The following is a 12,625-nucleotide window of genomic DNA, read 5'->3' as shown; positions in this document are numbered from 1 at the left end:
TTTGTTCAGGAATTGGAGGCCAGTTCCGATTTCCATGAGGGTATGTCCTTCATTTTCTAAGGTTCTTATGGTTTGAGGTTTTACATTTAGGTCTCTGATCCGAATGGCAATTATCAACAACTCAAAAAATAACAAGCCGGGCTCGGTGGCTCAGCCTATAATCCCACGCCTTTGGGAGGCTGAGGTGAGTGGATTGCCTGAGCCCGTGGGTTCAAGACCCACCTGGGCAGCGAGACTTCATCTTTACAATAAATAAAAAAATCAGCCGGGCGTGGTAGCGCATGCCTGTAATTCCGGCCACTTGGAAGGCTGAGGCGGAAGGATCGCTGGAGCCCAGCAGGTTGAGGCTGCGGTGGCCGGGAGCGGCCACTGCACTCCAGTCTGGGTGACAGAGTGAGACTCCAACTCAAAAAAAAAAAAAAATAACAGCTGCTGGAGAGGGTGTGGAGAAAAGGGAACACTTGTACACTGTTAATGGGAGTGTAAACTAGTGCAACCTCTGTGGAAAGCAGTGTGGCGATTCCTAAAAGCTTTAAATATCAACCTCCCATATGACCCCGCAATCCCCCTACTGGGAATATATCCAGAAGAACTCAAATCACTCTATAAAAAAGATACCTGCACACGTATGTTTATCGCACCATTGTTCACAATAGCAAGAACCTGGAAGCAACCATGCTGCCCATCAAAAGAGGACTGGATTTAAAAAATGTGGTACATATACACGATGGAATACTATGCAGCCATAAAAAAGAACAGAATCATGAATTTCGCAGCAACCTGGATGGAACTAGAGTCTATAATACTGAGTGACCTCTCACAGAAACAAAGATCTGAGTATCACACTCATATAGTGTGTTCTCACTCATATAGTGGACCTTGAACATCCAACCTAATGCTATAAGAAAGTGACTGACAGTAGTGGGAAACTATGGGCAGGGGAGGGAGATGGGATTTTTTTTTTTTTGAGTTGGAGTCTCACTCTGTCACCCAGACTGGAGTGCAGTGGCTGCTGGGTTCTGCCGATCCTTCCGCCTCAGCCTTCCAAGTAGCTGGAATTACAGGCATGCGCTACCATGCCCGGCTAATTTTTTGATTTTATTGTAGAGATGAGGTCTTGCTGCCCAGGTGGGTCTCGAACCCGCAGGCTCAGGCAATCCACTCACTTCAGCCTCCAAAAGGCACAGGATTACAGGCTGAGCCACTTAACGGTAGCAAATATCTGTCTGGGGATGGGGAAGCACCTCTTATCAATAGGGTGCCTGAATGAAACGTATTTGTATACCTAACCCTTAACTGTACCCCACAACATCATAATAAAAAATATTGATTATAAAAAAATTCCTATCTCATAAGTTATTAAAACTAAATTTCAAAAAGATGAAAGACTTAAACGTAATATTTGTGTAATTACAAGGAAAAAAATTAGAAGAATATCTATACAATCTGGAGTTTAAGGAGATTTTTTTCCAAACAAAATAGAAAATCTGGAAACTGCAGAAGAAAAGATAGACATAAAATGTATGCATTTTAGGAAGATAAAAAATGCCATATGTAAAGTCAAAGACAAATTATAAACTGGAGAAAATATTTCAACATATACCACCAACAAGGAGTTAATATCTGAAATACACAAAAAGGTAATATATGTCAATAAGAAAGAAAAATAATCTAGCACAAAACTAGACAAAAGATAGGAACAGGTGATTCATACAAGAAGTAATCCAAACAATCAACAAATTTATGAAAAGATGTTTAACCTCACTGATAGCCAAGGAAAGGCAAATTTTAAAAATCAGATACTAATTTTATTTCTCAGAATAGCAAAACTTATAAAGAATGATCGGGCAACCTCTTTCAGGTCCCCTTTCACTGTGGGAGCTTTTCTGTCTTCTTAATAAATCCTACTTAAAAAAAAAAAAAAAAAAAAGAACAATGATCATACCTAGGGCTGAGAAACAGTACTCCTAATCACAGCTGGTAGATATGCAAATTACCACAGACTTTTGATAAAGGGACCTGATAAAATACATGAAAATTAAAAATATGTATCTCTTTGAGCTGTGTGATTTATATTACAAAAAACCTCCACAAAAACAAAACTTAAGTATTTGAAGGTATGCATACCAAAAAAAAAAAGCATTTTTTTTGTAGTGGAAAAGAATTAGTAATGGTTGAATTGTATATATTTATATAAAATGTAATGTTATGCAGCTATTACAAATGATAAATTACAGGCCGGGCATGGTGGCGCAAGTCTGTAATCCCTGCACTTTGGGAGACAGAGGCAAGAGGACTGTCTGAGCTCAGGGATTCGAGACCAGCCTGAGCAACATAGCGAGACCTCGTCTCTACAATAAATCAAAAAATTAGTCGGGCATGGTGGCACATGCCTGTGGTTCCAGCTACTTGGAAGGCTGAGGTGGAAAGATCATTTGAGCCCAGCAGGCGAGACTGTGGTGGCCGTGAGCGTGCTACTGCACTCCAGTCTGGGCGACAGAGTGAGACACTGACTCAAAAAAAAAAAAAAAAAAAAAAAGATAAATTACAGAAAGACAAATGCTTTATGATGAGGTACTTAGAGTAGTCAAAATCATAGAGACAGAAAATAGGATGGTGGTTGCTAGGGCTGGGGGATGGGGAGAAGGGGAAATGGGAAATTGTTCAATGGATATAGAATTTCAGTTTTGCAAGAGAAAGAAGTTCTGGAGATAGGTTGCACAGCAATGTGAATATATGTAACACTACTGAACTGTGCACGTGAAAATGGTTAAGACTGTACATTTTATGCTATGTGCATTTTTAAACACAATTTTTAAAAAGGAAGAAGATATTAGAGGAATTTTCACAAAGTTTTGCTAGATGAGAAAAAGCAACTTGCAGAGAAACCTATGTGGTATTTGTAAAACAAACGACAATAAATGTAAATAAATGCCTGCTGTATAATTGAGACCTGCCTGGTCCTAACTCCAGAGAGCTCTCCACACACCTCAAAGTCCAAGGCTCCAGGCAGCGGCTGATGTTAAACCAAGCTTATTAACTTTGTCAGCCCTAGGTGGTGAGGCACCCTTTAAATAGACTCCTGTCCTGGTCTTCCCCCATTTCAACGCTTCTTCCCCAAATGCTAGGCCCCCACAGGCTGAGGTTCACAGCTGTTTCCAATATTCTGCACAAACTTTATTGAAACGAGAAGCCCTGTTTATCATCCCTCAGGCCCCAGATCCTCCTGATTAGGTACAGATGACCTGATGGTCAGGGGGCCTGAGCCAGAAATCAAAGAAGAGATTGTTCTGAGTCAGGAGGTGAGAGGAGGAGAAGCCTGGAGAACTGAGCAGGGCCTACTGGAGGCTTCAGCCAACTGAGGGCAAATGGGGGACATTCTCAAACTGAGGGGAGGAGGGGAGGGCAGGACTGAGTTCTTCAAGGACCACTGGTCTGCTCATCTGCTCTGGCTATATCTTCTCTCTCTGGCCTCCAAGTTCCCTTCAAAAGGCAAATCCCATGCCAAAAACATCTACCCATCTCCAATCTTCAACCTCTGCTTTTATCTCTCAGTTCTACTGGGAAACCTCTCTGGATGTAATGAAAAAAGGGCATCTTTCTACCCTTGGCCTCCCACAGTTTCACCATTTGTAGAACTATAGAATCATCAAAATCAGATACTGAAAATAACTGAGATCACTCTAAGTTTCAACTACCTTTCAATGTAGGGGCTCCTTCTACTATACCCCTAACCAATGGCTATTGGCTACAGTTTATGCTTGAACATTCTAAGCTGTGCTGTCCAATATAATAGCCCCAGACATGTGTGACTATTTAAAATTAAATGGACTGAAACTAAAAATTCAACTTTTTAGTCACAGTTGCCACATTTCAAGTGCTCAATAGCTACATGTGTTGGACAATGTGATACGAAGTATGTAGGGCCTCATATGTTACCCTAGTTGCAAACTAACAAGTTAGTCTGCCAGTTTCATGGATGTTGGCAGAAGATATGAGACTCCTGGGTCAGAGACAAAGGATTTTATTATTTACAGCATATCAGTAGCCAGAGTATCAGCATTTTCTTGCTTCAGTTTCCTGAGCTCCAATTCCCACAAGGCAGTGTGAACTAGGCCAAATGCTACCCATACATGCTGTGGGTTGCCATCTAAGAAAGGAACCCTGAGTTAAGGGAACCTGGAGCTTTTGTAATGGGCAGTAAGCATGCTACATTTGCTCTGGAAGAAGATACTGTCTTCCAAAGTTGCTGGCTATAGAGAAACATCCTTGAAAAGTGTCCAGAACAAAGTCAGGCAGTGTCTTGCCTCATAAAATGTGTAGAAATGCACAAGACCCCTAGAGAATTGTCTCCCAACACAGTGCAGATATGGCACATTTCCATCAGTGCAGTAAGTTCTACTGGATAGCACTGATCTAGGGAATGGGGAGTTTTACTAGGTATTTCCCATCACTTCTGAATCTTGACCCAAGGACTCACAGAAAAATAAGTAAGCACTGGCCCTTTGCACCCTTATGTGTTCATTTTAAGGTGTCCTCCTTGATGCAGATGCTCATTCACATTATACTTATTTTATTTTTATTTTAAAGATGTGGGGTATAATTCAGGGTTAGGTACACATGTGGTCATCGTACAGGTAAGGTTTGGGCCTCCCTTTGGTCCCCACTTCACCTTGTTTGAGATCGGGCAACCTTATTGGTGTTGTGTGGCCCACTCCCCACCCCCACCGCAGTGTTGCACTACTGCCAATCCCTTTCTTATAGTATTATGATAAATGTTACATTATACTTACTGTCTTTCTTAGCTAAGCCATGAAAGGCTGAGTCTGATTTTGTGTCCCTGTCCTCATAATGATGTAAGAAGTGGAGGCAAGAGTAATCTAGAGAGGGACAGGAAGCTCTGGCAAAGGCCTAGAGGAGGGATGAGCAGGACATGGCTGGAGAGGCTGGAAGGCACATGGGTGACACAACCAGGAAACTCTTCAGTGGTCAAACACTCTAGCAAAGCGGTTCCCAAACTTTAGTAGGCATCAAAATCACAGGGAAAGTTTGAGGAAAAAGATTGCTAAGCCCCTCTCCTAGAGTTTCTGATTCAGGAGGTCTGTGGTGGGGTCTGAGAATTAGCATTTCTTTTTTTTTTTGAGTTGGAGTCTTACTCTGTTGCCCAGGCTGGAGTATAGTGGCATGCTCACGGCCACCCCAGCATCAACCTGCTGCGCTCAGGTGATCCTTCCACCTCAGTCTTCTAAGTAGCTGAAACTACAGGTGCGTGCTACCACACCTGGCTAATTTTTTGATTTATTGTAGAGATGAGGTCTCAACAAGTTGCCCAGGCTGTTCTCGAACTAATGAGCTCAGGCAATCTTCTGACTTTGGCTCCCTAAGTGCTGGGATTTCAGGTTAAGCCACCGTGTCTGGCTGAGAATTTGCATTTCTAAGTTCACAGGTGATTCTGATGCTGCTGATCTGGGGGATAACTATGAGAAACACCATTGTAGTGTGAAATGTGCACTTTGGGCGGCATGCTACGTGACACACAAATGGCTAACTTTTATCTTATGTTTGTTTTATGCATGAGGAGGAAAAACATAACCAGCAAATCAAATTAGTTATATTCTCAAGTAATAACAAGTTGATTTAAGAATATATTTACACATGCATGTAGCTGTATACATGTAATGCGAAGACTAGCAGAAATGGTGAAGGTGTTAAAGGAAAGACTGATGTTTGGGCACACCTGATGCAGGAAAGGGCAAAGTATGGGATTCAGACAGGCCCACAGTCCAATCCCAACACTACTTACAGATTGGCAAATCACAGGCTCTTGGCTTCCTTGTTTAAAAAATGGCATTATTAAGTTTCCACGAGTGTTTCTCAGGACTTGTGAGGATCAACTCCCTCCCTCCCTCCCTTCTTTCCTTCCTCAGGAAGAAAGTACAATCCCTGCCCTTGGACTGTTCTGTCTTAGGGGACATGCTCTGTCACCTTTAAACACTAAGAAATTGTGAAGGGTTATTATAGTTCTAGGTCCCCCACGCTTAAGACTGAAACCACCCCTCCCTCCAGTTGAAGCCTGAGGAGGACACTGGAAGGGTAACCAGGCCTAGGTGGGGGAACAGAGGGGTCATGTAGCCATTTCCTAGAATGGGCAGGCATAGATCCTGGGTCTCCAGCTCACCTGCCACCTCCTACTCAGGCTGCCCAGTGCAGTCCTTTGAGGCAGTGGTCCCTTTTCTAATCATGCTGCCTTAGGTTAAGAACAAAATTGCTGGGCGAATCTGGAGCCGGTGTGAGCCAGGTGGTCCTGGGCCTGACACAGAGAATTCATTCAAGACCAAATCCATTTTCCTTGTTCTGGAGCAGTAACCCCTGTCACCAGGACTGGTGTTATTAATATCAGGAAAATGGGGGAAGGGGAGGGGAGAAAGACAACAAGAAAGGAAAATTCAATTATTCATGGGATCCTCAGCATGGAGAAACCTCTCTGGAAGAGTCCCTCAAGGAGCTGTGGCTCAAAGCAACGGGTCTCGCCCCTGTCCAAAGACTGTTAATTGGGAGGGATGATGATGAGAGTGAGGCAGACTTTTAGGTGAACCCCGAAACCCATGCTTTTGGGCTGAGCTCTCTAGACTCCAAGGGGTGTTTCCATCACACCATCCATTCCACAGGGTTTTCTGCTCCCTGCCTGCCTCATTTTAATGACCTCAGACAGACATAAAAACAGCTGAGCTCAGCATAAGTGACTGAGACATGAACATTGCCTCAGGGTCCCTGTGGACCCCAGCTGGGTACCATGCTGCCCTAGGTTCCACTTTGACAGGATAAAGTGAACTCATTTATTCAGTTATTTTAAGTGAGCTAACACTAGGCAGTGCCAGAGGACGAAGACATAAATCTTTCCCAGAGTTTGGAGTCACTGCCAAACACCTTGGATAAAACTTTCTGCCTGTTCAAGACAGTTTTTCCTTCCCTCTAAAAATGAGGAGGGGAAAAGTACTAAAAACCTAAGGAGGTAGGGGGAGGGTGTTAGCAGATTCTGGGAATGACAAACTTGTCAACGCTTTGGCCTCATAAAAATTCTTCCAGTAAGAAAGGCAAACTTTTAAATTGGAGATTTTTCTTAACACTCTGAGTGGGTGCTCAGGGTGTCACTGGTCACTTGGTCTGACTGTGGGTTAACCCTGGCTGGAAGGGATTTTCTTATATGTCTAACGGCTGCATTTGCACCAGAGATGCACCCTGTGGGCTGTGGTTATAGCTGCAGATGCCTCTCAATGAGCAAACTCAAGCAGGCTGATTGAAAGCATTTTGAACACTTCCTGGTCAGCGAGAAATCTTGCTCCAGAACTGTAGAACAACTCAGGGAAGAGAGAGTGTGCTCTGCATGCCTCTATGTAGCAGAGGATGAAGAACCACTTTTTTTTTTCTTCACTAAGAGATTTTATAGCAACAAACATGCGAAAGTCACTCACATCCTTATGACCTCTGTAATGTCAAATAGTTTTGTGTTTCCAGGTTTCTCGGCTATACACACATCTTTAAAGCATAACTGTGACCAGGACTCAGTCACCTCCCACCTCACTCTGTCTCTCTTTTGTTCCCCCCAGCCAAGAATTCTCTCCTAGATCTGTGTTCTAAAAATTTGCTAATCGAAGTGTGGTCTGGAAACTAACAGCAGTACCACCCCAGACCTACTAAACCAGGAATCTTCAGGTTAACGAGATTTCCCCAGGAGATCTGCATTTACATTTAAGTTTGAGAAAGAGTGCTCTAACACATTGGTTGAGACAAAATTCTCCTAAAATTGAGGTTACACAACTTCTTCCTTCCCTCTTCCCATAGATGGGAACATCTGTGTGGTGCCAGGTACTGGGTTGGGTGCTGGGCCCCACAGAGCACCAGATCCATTAGAAACGGTCTCTGCCTTACAGCTATTAAAGCCTGTCTGAGGCTAAAGCATGGTGGCATCATGGTGTCAAAGAAAAACAGGATTTTAGAGTTGGAAGGGTCCTGGTGGGAGGGGACCAAGGCATGGCAGTGAAGACCAAGGTATGACAGAGTAGGTTGATGGTGCAGGTAGGATTCAAACCCAGGCCTCCTGCTCCATACACACCACTCTTCCCTCTCTGCCTGTGGAATTTGTATCTCTGGTAGACAAGCTGGCACGTGGAGATACACAGAAAAGAAATGCCTTGGCTTGTCTTGAGGTCCTCCTCCCCCTTGACATGTCTGCTGAGAGGCCCTCAACCCCACACTCTCTGCCTCTTGGCTGGCACAGCCTCTTGCTTAGGGATCTTTGCCTATCTTCCCTCAGTATGCCTCCTGATCTCTTTGAGACAAGAAAAGACATAGCACATGATTCAAATTGTGAAGAAATACATTCTCCACAAAGTGATGTATGAACTGAATAAATTATGACTGCCAAATGGATGCAGATAAATAAAAAGTCAGAGGGGTTTTTGGAAATTGATCAGATGGATCCAAAATTAATCATGAAGAATAAACTGGTAGTTATATTTTTAAAAAATATGAAAGAATTAAAGTAGCTAAGAGGGAGAACAAGTTCTTAAATTAAAACATATTATTTAATAATAATACTAAAACTGTGGTGCTGGCACAAGAATAAACTGGAATTAAAGAGATCCCAGAATCCTATTTTATGTTCTGAGGTATGTGCAATTTAATAGGATAAAGGAGATGTCAGAAGAAAATGGAAGAGAAACGGAGGTTTCTCAACAAGTCATGTTGTAATTATGAGCTAACATTCTATTTCTTTTGAGTCAGGATCTCATTCTGTTGTCCAGGCTGGAATGCAACAGCACAATCATGGCTCACCATAGTCCTAACCTCCTGCGTTCAGGTGATCCTTCTGCCTCAGCCTCCCAAGTAGTTGAAACTATAGGTGGGCACCACCACACCCAACTAATTAAAAAAACATTTTTTTTTTTTTAAAGATGATGTCTCGCTACATTGCCTAGGCTGGTCTTGAACTCCTGGGCTCAAGCGATCCTCCTGCCTTGGCTCCTCAAAATACTGGGATTATAGGCATGAGCCACAGTGCCCAGTCTTTAGTTAACATTTTTTAAAAAGGGAAAATATGATCAATTTGATATGCCTCACACCAGAAAAAAATTTAGATGATAAAGTATCTTTTTACAGATAAAAATCACATAACTGAGAATAAAATTAAATATATTTTCTAGAGTGAGCTAACATTCTAGAACCAGTAGACTCCCCCAAAATAACAAATTGGTATTTCATTACAAAAAATTAAATAATTTTGTGTGAAACAACTATAATAAATTTAAAAAGTCCGACAGACTGAGTATATATATTGTGAGTAAAATAAAAGGTTACTGTCTTTATTTGGAAAAATCAATTCATACATATTTTACACAGCTTGATAAGGAAAACATTAATATCTCACAAGATAAATGGGCAAAGAACACTATAGATGCTTTTCAAATAAACCCCATCAAAAAGTAATCTTGTTTGTACTGAAACATAAACCAAAAGAAGTTATCAGGCAATTTAAAAAATGAAAGTATCCCTTGTAAGGTGAGATAAAATTGGTCGGGTGATACATATTGGTATAACCACAGCCTTTTGGAAGCAATCTGGCACAACCAAAAGTCATAAAAATGCTCCCATTTTATTAATATGGTACTCAAATTTAATGTCTCTAATCTTAAGAAATAATTCAAAATATTACTCAAGAAGATATTTGTTGCAGCAGCATTTATAACTATAATGTTGGAAAAGTGGATACCACATAAATATTCAACAGACGTAGCTAGCAATATGCATGTTCACTGGATAGGATAATCTGGTCAACTATTATTTTGAACTAATAATCCCAAAGACTATGTGGCAACATGAAAAAAGCACTTGAATGTTTCAAATAAAAGGATATAAAAACATATATGCACTATGATTACTACAAATATTTATATTAAGATCAACAGGTCAAGCCAATAATTTTTATGATAAAGTAATGAGATTATTGATCATTTTTATGCTCATTGTTTGCTATTTTATTGCTTTCATAATATAAATATTAAACTTAAAATGATTCACATTCTGCATACGCTGACAAAGATTGGCATAAAGAGATGGTCACATGGGGAAAGAGCCAATGAAACTGAACACTATGGGGAGAGAGCCAATGAAACTGAACACTAAGGGTGCGATTAGAAGTTAATCGCCTCATTTCCTTGACAAAAATTTTTTTTATTTTAAAGATGTGGGAATCACCTCATTTTCATTTGTGGGAAACAATCTTCTTTTGTGCAAAGCTTCTACGACTCATATCCTTCCATGTGTATAGCTATTTTGTGTGGGGTCAGGGAAACATGGTATCTTAGAATGGGCAGAGCCTCAGAGATAATTTTATTCCACACACCTGGTAATTCAAGAACTAAAGCATCCATTACAAGTAATTACCCACCTTCTTACTGATTGAATACTCCCATGAATGGGGGGCTCACCACTTCACAAAGTGGCCTGTTCAGACTGCCTGTGTCTTCTACATGACGCCTGAGGTTGTCATACATGACTATGCCTCTGAACTCAGAAAGCAGGGTTTTTCCATCAATCAACTTCACTTCTTCCCAACTGGGATTTTAAGTCATGAAGCACAAACTAAGGGACTGAAGCAAGACTGTACCATTCTTTCTAGCAATAGAAAAATATGAAGCTCAAAATAGGAGATCATTCTCATTCTTGAAAAATATGTTCTAGAAACTAGAATATAGAAACCTATGGTTATTCTACTGAACAGAAAAAAATTCTGGGCAAAGATGAATTCTTCCAAAAAAGTGCTACAGACAGTTGCTACACTTCTCTAAAGACTTTAGATTCTCTTTCTGAAATTTCTTTCAGTTCTCCAGAATACGAGAGGGACAGAGCCTCTTTACAGAATACGAGAGGGACAGAGCCTCTTTCTTATCATATTAAAGCTTCTGGTTGCTTCTAATCTCAGCAGAAGTAGTGGGAAGCTGATAAATTGGTAAAGGAAGGCCAGGAAGTTTCAGGCATGGGCCAGTGGGGACTCTCCGTGGGTTTGCCAGACACACTGGCGCTTCTATAAGCCAAGAATCATCCCACTTCAAATGTGCTTCTTGTATTTCACTAGAAGAGTCTAAAAGTTTAATGTTTAAAGGAGGGTAAAAAAGTCACATAAAAAATGGAGAACGGTGCTTCACCCTCATCCACATTTTCAAATGATAGTTTGCAAAACAGTAAGGCAAGTCACAGGAAGAGGGAAGGGAAGTGTCTTGGGACAATGGTCCAACAGCATTTCTCTGAGAAGACACTGGGAAATACAGTGAGGGAGCGGTTGTGAGAAGGCCAGAGCATGGCTTACCTATCCTTCTGAGGGACCCAGCAGCAGGCACAGGAGATGAAAACATCAGCCTGGATGAGTGAGCAGCCGAATGGAAAAGGAGGGGTCAGCAGACAGAAGTGAGAAGGGAAGTGTCTAACTCTTCTCTTGGCCATGGAATAATAAAAGTATAGAAAGTGTTAAAGCGGGTACCTTTTTGGGTTTTTTTCTAGAGCAGAAAGTTGGTGTTCCTTACAGCATATAGCAAGACTGTGATAGTTTATAGTTTGTGGGTTCAAATGATATGAAGATCTTCAATATACATGATTATTTCCCAGAAGTGATGGGGGGTTTAAAGTAAGGGTGTTAGGATTGCAGATCTGACCCTTTTCTTACTTCCTTGGCAAAATCAGTATGTGCCCAACTGCTGGGCTCCCGAAGTGCTTCCCACCCCCAAGCAGGCAAGAGCAGGGTAAGGCCCCATGACTCACAGAGGGAAGACATGCAGGTCAGCTCAGCAGCTGGTTGTTTCTCCTTGGATCCTCTTTCTAATTTAGGCCCCTACTTGAATCAAAGGGGGATGAAGAGTTAAGCCAAGGCTTGACAAAACCAGCCTCTCTTTCCCTGGTGTCTGGAAAGGTATTGCCTACCACCTCAACCCCCACCTCCCACCCCCAGCAATTCTCTAAGATTTTCCACTGTTGATCTTATGTGCAGAAACTGCCAGCGCTTTCATAGTGACGAAGCTTTGCTGAGGAGGATCAACACTTTTCTCATGACCAAAAGCAATAATGTCTCTTGAGAAGGAGCTGTCAGACACCCTACGAGACTATGACAAACTCATTTGCCTTTCCTAATATTAACAGTTGCCTTGGATCCTGCACCGAGCACGACAGCAGCTGGGCCCCGGGTGAGGTGTTCACTCGCCCACTGGAAATCATAGTCCTGTTCTACGTAATCATGAATTTCAATATACTAACAGTATTAAGCTGGCCAAGATAAACCTGATGGATTTGGTTTAGTATTTGGTGCCAAGTAATACACAGCTGATTAACCTAGCTCACAGACACACTGAAATCACCTGGTTATTGCTTGCCTCTCCATTTTCTTACTTTTTCCTCAGGCAGGCACTGAGAGATATGATTTGGCCAGACCATGTGTGGAGATGAGGACATTGCTTACAGCTCTGATCAAGGAGCTGTACCCTGAAAAACAGCCTTTGGATTGCTGACTCACCAAACTGGACACTTGGTGTTAACACAGCTATGATGCATGCAGAAAACAGGATGGCTTTGCTGCCTC

Source organism: Carlito syrichta, unplaced genomic scaffold (assembly GCF_000164805.1).
Source record: "Carlito syrichta isolate Samal-C Ts95f unplaced genomic scaffold, Tarsius_syrichta-2.0.1 Scaffold309859, whole genome shotgun sequence".
Lineage (NCBI taxonomy): Eukaryota > Metazoa > Chordata > Mammalia > Primates > Tarsiidae > Carlito > Carlito syrichta.
The sequence above is the reverse complement of the archived record's forward strand: the minus strand, read 5'-3'. Positions refer to the sequence as shown.